This window comes from Cryptomeria japonica, chromosome 8 (genome assembly GCF_030272615.1).
Source record: "Cryptomeria japonica chromosome 8, Sugi_1.0, whole genome shotgun sequence".
NCBI lineage: Eukaryota > Viridiplantae > Streptophyta > Pinopsida > Cupressales > Cupressaceae > Cryptomeria > Cryptomeria japonica.
Window position 1 is genome coordinate 464,041,731 of NC_081412.1, and position 13,595 is coordinate 464,055,325.

Genomic DNA, 13,595 nt, shown 5'->3' on the forward strand with positions numbered 1-13,595 from the left:
GGGGGTGTAGAGGAGGATTGTCTTGAAGATAATCTTATGAATGATAATGATGATGTGGTGGTGTTTCTCATAAAAACTACTAAAGAACAAGCCAATTTGGCCAATTGGTTTATTTATGAGATTAATGACATTCAAGCTAATTTGATTTTCCTTTCCCACATGATGGATAGTTTATAGAGTATTGGGAACATGGGTATGGAGAAGGATGAGTCCAAGAAGAAGTTGGATTTGATTGAGGTGGTGGAAAGGGATGTGAAGTACATGGAAATAGGATATGAGGAAAGAATCAATATGCTAGAAATCTCTATCAGCAAGATCCACAACAAGCTCAACACAATGGTTAGTGACAACAAGAATGTTGTCTAGAGAAGTGTCATGGAACTTTGTATGCTAAATCAAAAAGCTCAAATCTTAGTGGCAGGTGAGAAGTAGAAGAAAGGCAAGACCTTGGTGTAGGGAGTTGAAGCTACTAGGGAGGAGGTGAAGGCTGCTAGTTGTGTTTCTGATTTAGGTAAAAAGGCGTCTTCTAAGGTATAGGGGCCCTCAACTAAGACTCGGAGCCAATCAAAATCTTTGGATGACCACTCTCAAGTTATCAAGGAGTTTATGATTATGCATAGCCATATTATCCACAAGGACCTAAATTCTACCAAAATTTGGAAGGAATGTAGGTTGGTTTAGGCTTAGTCCATGTCTTGTTCATTGTTGTGTGTTTGTTCTTTTGTTATTGTTGATGGTTAGCTGCTAGTCTTAGTTTGTTTTTATCTTGTTAACAATATTTTACTATAAAGGGTTTCGAGGCCCCTTCAAAATTTGTTTTACCTAATCAAAAACAAACTTTGATGAACTTTCCAAAAATGTAAAAAATTCATTTTTTTGGGGGGATTTGCAACTTGGAAAGTGAATTTATGAAGAATCACAAAATTGCAATAACTCACTAAATATTGATGATAAAATAGTAATTTTTAGAATATAGCTTCCTTATCCAATTCTCAAACCTAAGAAAATAAATCGTAGAAAAAATCAAAATCATCTATAAATTATAGGTGAATCTTAGAAAAGCTAGGGTTTTATCCACTTTTTTCTCAAATTGTAGCTTTGATACTACTTAGTATGATCTAAACATATAATAATAGAAAAAATATAAGGAAGGATATAGATATCATGCAACAAAAGAAATGTATGTGGCCTAGATATACTAATATCCAATCTATGTAGAACTAGAGTAAATCCTTGAAGTAGGGTAACACCATACAATACTTGTTATGAAAGAAGCCATTGTGTTCCATATCTTCAAAAGATACCAAATAAAATATCATAATTCACACATATCCTAATTAATGATAATTTCCTCCTTTATATAGACCTTCCTCCCAATAATACAATGGAGGGGTAATCCTAATAACGACCTACTCATCACCTAATATTATTAATTACACAATTTATCCATATGGATATAATCTTAAGGCTCTTCCCAGGGTGGGATCTAATCACAATTCCTTTCTATTAATCAAATAAGAAAAGATCCAATTTATCCTTTTAGGTATAAATTTATGCGGGCCTCTCACCCAAACCTTAGATGGTTAGTGTTTCAATGGTGGAACAAACTTGTGCAGATTTTTCCCATGTTTTAATTGGCCCAAAAAATCAAGCCGATGAAAAATAAAGATAGAGGATGAAATAGATTTTCTTTTGGTAATATCTTTCATAATAAAGATTAGCTATCTAAGGATCTGAAGTACCTATAGGACAAAATGGTTGTTGGATTTTGTGACATGGAGATGTCTTAAAGAGAAATACCTTAGAGAGGAATGACATAGACTCATGAAAGGAGATTTTTTTTTTTGGAAATAAAAGTCACAGATTCTCTGGTTTATAGAAGCATATAGGAATACTAAATCCTTTCATCAATATAGCCTTAAGCATATAAGGAGAATACTAATGAAAGTCTAATTAATTTTGATGGAAGTATTTTAAATACCGATGAATACATTAATGATGTTTTTGTTTCCTTCTTCTAAGACACGCTTAAGATAATTTAGAAGATATAATTTATAAGCATATTTTTTTATTTGATTCCTAATTTACCAAGTGAAGGAGATAACAATGGAATGGTTAAAGATATTTCTAAGGAAGAAGTGAGAGATGATATATATTCCATTGGAGATTATAAGGCTATTGGCCTTGATCATTTTCCTCCTTTCTTTCATGAATTTTGGGATATTATTTGATAGGATCTTGTTGTTGCTTATAGAGATTTCTCCTTATTAGGTAGAATTGTGAAACAACTCAATACTTAATTTTAAACTTCTTGATGCCTAAAAAAGGAAAAAGTGACAAATTAGTAGACTTTAGACCTATATGTCTTTGTACCAATATCTATTAATGTTATCAAAGCTAGTTGTTTACAAAACTAAACCTTTCCTCCATATTCTTATTTCCTAGAATAAAAAGGCTTTGTTTCAAAAAGATAGATATTAGATGTTGTACCCACTATTTATGAAATCATCCACTTTATGGAAAAGGGTAAAAAAACTAGGCATGTCTCTAAAATTAAACATTTCTAAAGCTTATGCTAGAGTGTCTTAGTCTTTCCTCCTTGTTGTTCTTTTTGACCAACTTTGACACTTAGATGAACATTTTGAAAAAAACCTTCACTTTACAACACCTATAACTTTTAAACCGTTAAGAGTTTGAAGATGATGTAAACTAGTGATTTGTAATATCTTGTTTGTAGATTCTAAATATATTTTTTTCAATTTTTTATGAATAAAATTTTATTGACTTTTCCATCTCCCTCAAAAAGTATTTTTTTACAGCAAACAACATTTTTTAAGAGTGATATGCATCCTGAAACACAACTTTATTTTTTCTATAAATGATAAAAACTTAATTATTTTGAATTAAGGTTTATAATATCGGATTGTGGAGGATGTCACGCGGGAGTGAGCTGCAGAGGGCCGAGCTAGGGCATCTCCCTAGCTCGTGATTGGGGGTGGTTGCAGAGTCTCCAGGGTGTGCAGAAGGGTCTGCACAGAGCGAGGGAGTCAAGGCAGTGCGGGGAGCAGCAGAGGGGGAAGGGAAGAGGAGTGGTGGGCTGTGAGTGGGTTCGGGTTGCGTGGCTCGGTCGCCTTTCCACGCAGGCAGCGGGTTCCAGCGGGGCTGGGGACCACGGGTGGACCTCCATCTCGGGTGTGTTGGGGAGGGGTGGCTTGTTGGGGTTTTTTTAATCTTTCGGGCCCCTTTGGGGTTTAGGGTGTCGATCGCCTCAAGCTTTATGGTGAGTATTAGTGGGGAGGCCCCAAAGGCTCATCCAGTCATGGATTTTCATGCCACGATGGGCTCAAAACCCTCATCATAGAGCATGAAGACTTTCAATAATGACCTTTTTTCATCAGACTTGGGGTCTGGTAGTGCCGGTAGCTCTCGTATTTTGAAGATTAATGGTTGCTTGGAAAGATGCAGCGAGAGGCCAAAACTGGTTATTCCTCCTGAGATGATAGCGGAAGACGTCGAATATTTTTCAAAACACTCGCTATATTGCAAGTTTTTGGGAATGAGGGTTTCTTTTTAGTTCTTGGAAAATTGGGCGCTAAGGACTTGGGCTCCGGAGGGGGAAATGGAGATTATGTTGCTGGCAAATAACTACTTCATAGTTACCTTTAACTTCATGCAGGACCGCAATAAGGTCTTTGAAGGTGGTCCATATTTTTACAACCAGGTGGGGTTGTTCATCAAACCTTGGCATGCAGGGTTTAACCCCTCGGAGGAACTCCCGAATAAGATTCCTGTGTGGGTCCGTTTACCATATTTTCCTATTGAATGCTGCCGGGAAGATGTGCTTTGGATGTTGACCACTCTGCTTGGGAAGCCAGTGGGATTCTCTACGCAAACCCTGGGGAGAAAGGTAATGACCTTTGCACGTATTTGTGTTGAAATTGATCTTAGTAAACCTTTGCCAGATGCTATAGATATGTGTGAAGGCTCTTATTCTTGGGTTTAGCAATTAGATTATGAGACTTTACCTTTTCACTGCCGTCTGTGTCATGAGTATGGTCCTTTACAATGTAAGTGTCCTAGATATAAACCGGTGGTGCGCCAACCTCAGCAGTCAGAACCGAGACAAGATAGGGCTGAAAAAGGGAAAGTTGCTATGTCTGTTGAGGTTGGGGGAACTGATGGTTTTGCCCCAGTTAAGACTAAGAACATGAACCGAGGACAAAAGAGGCCTTTACAGGAGAGACAGGAGGAGGATACCTTTAACAGATTTGAGACCTTGGATGACCTTTTCCATTAGGAAGTTAATACAGGGTTAACCCCACTAGATCAAGGTGCATTAGGGGGGGCTCCAGAAAGAGCACTTGAGGACCCTATCCAGGCCCTGCTAGTGGTTGGAAGCCAACAAATGGAGATGGATCAACCTGTAGGGGTTCAGTTGGGACTCACTTTTGGGGTTGAGGTGAATTTGGTTGAGAGGAAGGGATCTCTGATAGCTTTGAAACTGGAACCGACTGGGGCCAAAAGCAATAAGACCCCTGCTCATCTGGGTTTGCATTAGAAAGATATTAAGAAAAGTGCATCAGAGAAGAGCTCAAAGGTTGGCAGAAAGAAGGATTTGGACAAGATCAAATTGATGGGGGAGAATTTGGTTGAATCAGGGTCGGTAAAGACTTTGGATTCTCACTTTTCCAATCCTCCAAAATGATTGTGCTTTCATGGAATGTGAGGGGCTTGAACAGCGGCCCCAGACAAAAAGTTGTTCGGGAGTTGATTAGGAATCATTCGCCTGATGTCTTATTTCTGCAAGAAACTAAACTTACAGTGGAGAGTATGATGGGTCTGGTGTCGAATCTATGGGCTCGAGCAGAGTGTCAGTGTGTTGGGGAAGCTAGTTCCTTTGGAGGGGTGGCCTATCTTTGGAACCCCTGAAAGTTTCGCCCGGTCTGGTGGGTAGCCTCTCGATCTTCGTTATCCAGTGTTATCTACATTAAACTTGGTAATGGCTTATTCACCTAGAACAATAGGAGGGTGGGAGAGTATTGGATTGCAGAGAGGTTGGATCGCTTCCTGGTTTCTAATTTTTGGAGTAGCGGGGGGTGGTCCACCAGTTCGGAGATTCTTGACTGGAGAGGGTCGGATCACTGGCCCATCAAGTTGGTTTCTTCTTCAGCTCGAGTTGCTCGCTCACCTTCATTTAAATTCCAACTGATGTGGCTTCAGTATCCTTCATTGCAGGATCTGGTAGCGGAGTGGTGGAGGAAAGGGATGTCGGCCTTTGGCACTGCCATGTACTCTTTTGCCAAGCAGCTGCAATTTGTTAAGTTTAAGCTCAAACAGTGGAATCGACAGGGATTTGGGAACATTTTTCATGCCAAAAAAGCTGCTCTAATTGTGCTTAATGGAATCACCATCGAAATCAAAGAGAAAGATTTGTTTGAGGACTTGCTCAAGGAGGAAGATAGGGCTATCAAGGTTGTTGAGGAATGGGAGCTTAGGGAAGAAATTTACTGGAAGTAGAGGGCTCGTATTGATTGGCTGAAGGAGGGGGACAAGAACACTACTTCTTCTTCAACTCAGTGAAAGCTAGAAGGCATGGAAACTCCATCCCGATTTTGGTTAATGACAGAGGTGAACAGTGCTTATCCTTGTACGAGATATCTAGGGAGGCGTCTCAATATTTCCAGTCCCTTTTTAGGGAGGACTCGCATGGAGAAATGGGGGAGGAGAACCAGGTTCTCACTTGCATTCCCTCTCTTGTCACGTGGGAGATGAATGAGTAGCTTTTGTGTCCTATTTTGTTAGAAGAGCTTGAGAGGATTGTCTTCCACATGAGGAAAGGAAAAGTTCCTAGACCGGATGGGTTTCAAGTAGAATTCTTTCAAGAATTCTGGGATGTTGTCAAGCTGGATTTACTAGAGGTGGTGCAGGAGTCCCAGAGGAATAAGCAGATGCTTCGGGCATTGAATACGACTTTCATTGCTCTTATCCCCAAGTGTGAGGGGGCTAACCGGTTAGGCCAGTTCCACCCCATCTCTCTCTGCAATGCAATTTATAAGATCATCTCTAAGCTGATAGCAGACAGATTGAAGAAGTGCCTGGGGAATGTTATCTCTGAGGAGTAGAGTGGGTTTGTGGAAGGGCAGCAAATTTTGGATGGGGTGGTCATTGCCATAGAGACCATTCATTCTATGGCAACTTCCAAGGAAAAAGCTATGTTTATCAAGTTGGACATGTCTAAGGCGTACGACAGAGTTCGGTGGTCCTTCCTTCAGAAGATCCTCAAGGAGTTTGGTTTTGTTGATGAGTGGATTTAGTGGGTTATGAGCTGTGTTACGAATACTTCTTTCTCTGTGCTCATCAATGGAGATCATACTAAGTTATTTGGTGCATCTAGGGGTCTCCATCAGGGGGACCCCCTCTCCCCGTATCTATTCATTCTTCTGGCTGAGGGTTTGGGGAGGCTGATTAAGCTTAATGTGGGTCTGGGGATTATTTAGGGTTGGAGATGGGGTAATGACTTGCAGCCATAGTCTCATCTATAGTTTGTGGATGACACGACTCTTATGGGGCTTGCTTGGATCAGAGAAGCTAATAATCTACGTATGGTCTTAGATGTTTATCTTGCGGCGTCAGGCCAGCTGATCAATGAGGATAAATCTTCTATCCTCTTTTTCAACACTCCTGAAGCTATTCAATGGAGGATTTCTCTTATCTTGAGATTCCAAGTTAGCTCCTTGCCATTAATTTATTTGGGTATCCCTATCTCTTCTGGTAACCCTCCTAGGGAGTCTTGGCAGGGTATTTTGGATAAATTTCGTTCGAAAGTTGAACATTGGACTCATAGATGGCTATCCTTTGCTGGGAGGGTTCAATTGATTCAGTCGATGGTTCAGGCTCTTCCGATCTATCGATGTATGCTTCATGTGGCTCCTAAGTGGTTCTTGAAGGGTCTAGACTCTCTGGCTAGGCAATTCTTATGGGCAAGCAATCTTTCCTCTTCAAAATGGAGTCTTGTCAATTGGGACTTGGTTTGCAGCCCGAAGCAGTCAGGGGGGCTTGGTTTAAGGTAGTCTATTCCTTTTGGGGAGGCGTTGGTGGCTAAATTATATTGGAGGTGGTGTGTGGAACAGGATCAAGGATGGGCCAGGATTTTGGCCAACAAATATATGCAGAGGATCCCGATGGAGGAAATCCCTAGATATCCGCTTGAGGGAAAGGGCTCTTTGATCTGGTATACTCTCAAGAGGGGGGCTTCTCTCATTAAGGCAGGACTCCTTTGGATTTGCAGGACGGGGGAAGAGGTCCTTTTCTGGAACGACTCTTGGGATGGCTACCCTCCCATTCTCGATCAATTCCCTAACCTTGGGAATTTGTGCCAGAGGTTTTTGGAGGCTGGATGGTCAAGGGTGAGTGACTTCAAGGCTATTTATAGGTGTGGACATCTGGAGTTGGAGAGGTGGAAGTCTCTTGATGAGTGGCCGGTTGCTGGGATGGAGGAAGAGTGTGCAGAGTTGCAGGGCATTTTGGCAAATAGACACTGTAGTTCCCTCAAGGGTCGAGATGGGCTGGCTTGGTCTCCCAATCCTATGGGCATGTTTACGGTGGCTAGTGGATACCGAGAATTGATGTAACAAAGACTTAAGGGAAGAGAGGTGAACTGGTGGAAACAGGTGTGTAGTAATGTGTCTTGGCTGAAGTGTAATTGCTTTGCTTGAACTTTGGCTTTGAATAGATGTCTAACCTGGGACAATATCTGCAAGCGAGGATTTATGGGGCCCTCTATCTATGTTTTGTGTGGAAATGGGTAGGAAGATTCCTCACACCTGTTCTTTAGATGTCCCTTCTCTCAGCTTATTTGGCATTATTGGTGGGGGGTGTGGAAGCATCCTTGTATCCACGCGGATTCTCTGGTGGAGCAATTTGGGCAGACCTCCTATCCTGTCCTCCTTCCTTTAGACTGTCTGGTATATTGGGCCCATATTCATTCTGTGGCAGATATGGCTTGAGAGGAACATGAGAATATTTCCTGAGGTTAGACTGTTAGTTCAGTAAGTTTGGAATAGAATCATTGCAATGATCTGGGAGACGGTGGAAGCGAAATGTGAGGTAAAATTTCCTTTGGGTAGGGATGAGAATGATATTGTGAGTAGGCTTGGTCTACAGGAGTTGTCTTCGGCCTTAGCTGGTGTTAGGAGAGGTAGATGGGCCATGAAGAAGGTGCAAAGGATGGGAAGGTGGATACCCCCTCAGGATGAGTTTATCAAGATTAACACCGATGGTTCATCTAGGGGTAACCCAGGCCCTACTGGAGTTGGTGGTGTTGGCAGGAATAGCATGGGGGAGGCTATTTTCCTATTTTCAGTGCATAAAGGGTGGCAGTCTAATAACCTTATGGAGGGATTGGCGATTCTCTATGCCGTTGAACATGCTTGGGAACTGGGTCGAAGGAAGGTGATTTGTGAATCAGATTCACAGATTGTTGTTAACTTGTTGATGAAGTAGAAGGTGAGTGGGATTTAGTGGCAGTTGGCAGAGATTGTTCAACAGATTCTCCAAATTAGTTCTTTAATGGATCATGTCTCTTTCATCCACATCCCCCGTGAATGGAATAGAGCTGCTGATTATTTGGCCAAGTGGGCCTCGGAACATGGTAGTGATTGGAAAGTTGAAGGTTGGGAGCATCTCTCCGAAGATTACTATCAAGACTTGCAGAAGATTTTTATTGAGGAAATGGTTGGGTATGAAGTTGGATGATCTGGGGATGGTTTGGTGGTTCTTTCCTGGAGCTTTGGGGCTCTGGGTCTCTATGTAATTCTTGTCTCTGATTTTCAAATTATTTTTTTACCCCTTTTATTCAAAAAAAATTAAGGTTTGTAATATCAATACCTAGGGTATGCAGTTGGTTGGATAGTGATATGTTGAATATTTTTTATTTTATTAAGTTTTGAAGTCTAACTAATTATAATTTAGATATAGGTGTACGTTTGACCACATAACTTGTTCTAAATATATCAAAATTCAATTTTATTTTATTTTTTAGAAATAAGACATAAATACCTAGGACATAGATATTTTTCAGATTTTTTTTGAATTAGTTTACTATTTTCCCCAATGCATTGAACAAACAAGTTCATGTTCGGTGAAAAACCTACATTCATAAGATAGAATAAAAATATATTTATGAAATTAAATATATTAAAAGTTATACTATTTGGAAAGCTTATAACAAGTACTAAATACTTAAAAAAACAAAACTTCTAAATGAGTTCATTTGACCCCCAAAAAGCTGATGTAAAATTGGTTTTTTATCAGCATTTGATAGATGCAAAGGAGACTCTATTGCAAGTATGATTTAGAAGTAGAGATGTTCTATCCAAGAAATTTTGATTTAAGAGCCTTTGATCTAACTCTCTTAAGTTAATTATATCAAATGGGACCTCTTAAAGCTTAAATCATTATATTTTCTAAAAAATGTATGATTTCAGCAAAAATCGGGATGTACCAAAAATTGGGTACCAACATTATGAGTTCACCTAGGAAGTATTTTACATATGATGAAAGAATGTGTGAGTATGCCCAAATTATTTGTCATGGTTAATGGTAATCCTAGGGTGTTATGTTTATGTGGAAGAGGATTAAGACAAGGTGATCCAATCTCCCCTTATATTTTCATTATTGTTGTTGAAGTCTTGGAAATAAACATTGAGAGATTTATTGATACTAGAGTCATTAATGGGGTTAAAGCTACTTCTTCTTTACCTCCTAATCAATAGTTTGTGGATGATATCATCCTTTTTCTATCTTCTTTTATTGTGGAATCTAGACAATGGAAAAAATTGTTCAATAATTATGTTAACGCTTCTAGTCAACACATTAATTATAGCAAGAGTGTTCTCTATTTTTTCAACATTGAAGCTACCCTCCAAAATAAGATAGTTAGAATAATAGGGTGTGAACATATTGTCCTTCCCAAACCTATCTCAAGTTATCCCTTTATCTATAACTAACCATTTAAATGGTATTGTTGAGACAATCCAAAAAAAGTTGGTTGGATGGAAAGGAAAATTGTTGAGCCAAGCTAAAAAATATTAGTTGCTTAAAGCCTGTTTAAAAAATATCATTTATTATCTTTCTTTATTCAATATTATTACTTTCATGTTGGAGAGGATTAAGAAGATTAGAAAAAACCTTTTCTGGATAGAAATTGAAGAAAAAAAATAGGATTTCTCTTATGAAATGAGAGACTATATACAAATTAAAACTAAAAAGAATTGAGGATTAAGAGTTAGGAAGCTACAACCTTTTAACAAATATTTACTTTCTAAGGTTGTTTTGAACCTTGTTGTTAATCAGAAAATATAATGCTTCATTTTTAAATCTAAGTGTATCGAAAATAGCGACCAATGCTATCTATTCTTTCCTTGCAATTTCTCTTGGGAAGTCTAGGAGGAGTCTTTATTGAGGCTTTAGGTCTACTCAAATTTTCTTTCTACTTTTAGAGATTTTATTAAAAGTCAGAATCCTAACTCCCATTTATGTCACCTTGCTATTAGGGAAGTTTAGAATCAAATTCCACTTTATATTGCTTGGGGCCTCTAGAAGGAATGAAACAACAATTTTTTCAAAGAGCAAAAGAGGGACAATAGAGAAGTGTTTGAAAGTATAAAGAGTGGACTATAAAAAAGTTCAATGTGATTAAATTTGGTGGTACTAGAAAGCCGCATTCTTCTCTTGAACTAAAAATGAGTCAAAATCAGTGGATTACTCAAGACCTTTCTAAGGTTAATTTAGCCAAGAGCCTCTTCAGGAAGCATACAAAGTGGAAGTTGCCTCGAAAGGGATTGGTAAAATTGAAATTTGATGGTTTCTCTAAGGAAAACCATGAAAAATTTGTTATTGGAGGAATTTTAAGAGATGGCAAAGGGTTCAAGATTAATTTTTTTTTGTAAATATTGGTTTAAGAACAAATAACAAAGTTGAAGCTTGCGCTATTTGGTGGGGTATTAGAAGTGAAGAAGTTGAGAAAGTACAACTAATGAGATCCCAAGAGCATCTACAAGCAAAATACCTGTCACAAGAGAAGATTGGAGACATGACACACAAAAAAGGCACTGAAGAAAAGATTATCATTCAGAGAGGGAATGAAAAAAGAAAATTTACAATACAATCCTTATGACAGGAGAATAGAAACCCTAAAGATGTGCAACCCTAAAGAAACCCTAAACGGATAAAGAGTATTTAATAATTAGAATAATTATTAAATACCTACAACATTATTAAATGCCTAAGTTTAGCTTAAGCGTAGAGTATAATAGACTAATAATTAAATAAATAATTATTAGCTAATACAAGATAACTTTAACACCCCCCCTTGAGATGAACTTAGGGAGTAGCTAAAAAACACTAAATGTGGGAAAGCAAAAAATGCAACTACAGGAAGAAGGCAAAATTTGGGCCTCGACAAAAAGACCTGATGAGGTACCCAATCACAACAAAATCTCTATGAAACGGAGAAAACCACATGGGAAAAAACTCTACTCCAAAAAGAGATGGGAAAAAGCATGCAAGAAGAAACATGAAGGAAGGAAGGCCTCAATGAGACCCCCCAAGGAAAAATTCCTTCACCCCAAGCATAGAGAACAACTAAAGATAGCGCGGACATGCAAAAGGTTTAGTGAAGATGTCAACAACTTGCTCCTCTGTAGGAATGTACTCCAAGTTGAGAAAGCCATCCTGAATCATCTGTCTGATGAAGTGCATGTGAAGCTCAATGTGCTTAGACCTCTAGTGCTCCAATGGGTTGCGGGAAAGGTGAATGGCACTCTGATTATCACACCAAAAAATAGTGGGACTATCAGGAGGAAACCCAAACTCATTCATCAACTGTTGAAGCCATAAAACCTCCTGACTAGCTAACACCGTTGCTCAGTACTCAGCCTCTGTAGATGATAATGCAATAGAAGACTGCTTCTTGCAAGACCATATTATAGGACCAAAACCAAGGCAAAAAATAAAGCCAGATGTAGACTTCCAACAATCTGAGTCACTGAAGCCAACAATGTGAGGGGATCCTGAAGTATAGTGAATGCCAAACTGTGTAGTGCCCTGAATGTACCTCAAAATATGTTTGGCTACTTGCCAATGGCTCTCATGAAAATCATGGGAGAACCGAGAGACAAGACCAACTGCAAAAGAAAGGTCTGGGTGGGTATGGGTAAGGTACAACAAACTGCCAACCAACTGCCTATATAAGGTAGAATCCTCAGAAGGTTTAGAACAAGTGGTAGACAAAACAACACTTGACTGAAATGGTGTGGGTGCAGGCTTGCAAGTAAGCATGTGAAATCCGTGAAGCATATCAAGAGCATACTTCTGCTGAAGTATGGAAATCCCATCAGAAGACTGAATAACCTGTAGGCCCCAAAAATAGTGCAGAAGCCCAAGATCTGTCATCTCAAACTACTCCATCAAGGCTCGCTGAATATCCTAAATCAAGGAGGACGAGCTACCGGTAATGATAAGATCATCAGCATAGAGCACAAGAATAACTATATCAACCCCCTGATGGTGAATGTAAATTGTAGGATCAGAATGACAACATGTAAAGAGTGTGGAAAGAAAGAAAGAGTCCATCTTCTCATACCAGGCCCGAGGAGCCTGTTTGAGACCATACAATGAACGTCGAAGTCTGCAAACCAAAGAGGAATCTTGCACAAATCCCTGAGGCTGATCCATATAGATCTCCTCATGAAGGTCTCCATGCAAGAAAGCACTCTTCACATCCATCTGAAAAACTGTCCTTCCCTATGTAGCTGCCAGAGAAAGTACAAAGTGAATAGAATTCATCTCGGCGACAGGAGCAAAGATCTCGGAGTAATCAATACCCTCCACCTGAGAAAACCCCTTCGCAATAAGATGAGCCTTATACTTATTAATAGAATCATCTGCATCATACTTGGTACGATACACCCACTTGCACCGAACCAAATTTCTTCCTTACGGAAGAGAACAAAGAATACTCCTCATCCATGGCCCTATCCCACTCTAGGTGACCTGTCGCCTCTAAATTTTTTTGAGGATCATCTGAAATGGTATGACTCAGAAGACTAGAACCAGATGTATGTGCATGAGTACAAAAAGTGTCAGAAGGATCACCTACCATAGAACCAATAACATCAACTATAAACTGGGCCCACTTAGGCAAAGGCTGAACAACGGGTGGTGGTGGTGGTGGTGATGGTGGTGGTGAAGGTGGACCATCATCTGCATCATCCTCAAAAGATGAAGAAGGAGGAGGAGGTAGTGAGGGAGAAGCTACTGATGGAGAATCCATTTGAGGAAGGCGCTCATCAAACTGGACATCTCACCTAAATAGGACCTCTCTAGAATCAAGATCAAACAACTTGTATGCCTTAACATCCTCATAGTAGCCAATAAAAATGAGTGGTCAAATCTTCCTCTCCATGACTTTCCTCTGAGCATATGGAATAAATGCCTAAGCCTCACTACCAAAAACTCATAATGAAGAAACATCAGGCTTGACATGGGACCAAGCCTCCTCAGGAGTCAATCGGCGCAATGCCTTATGAGGCATC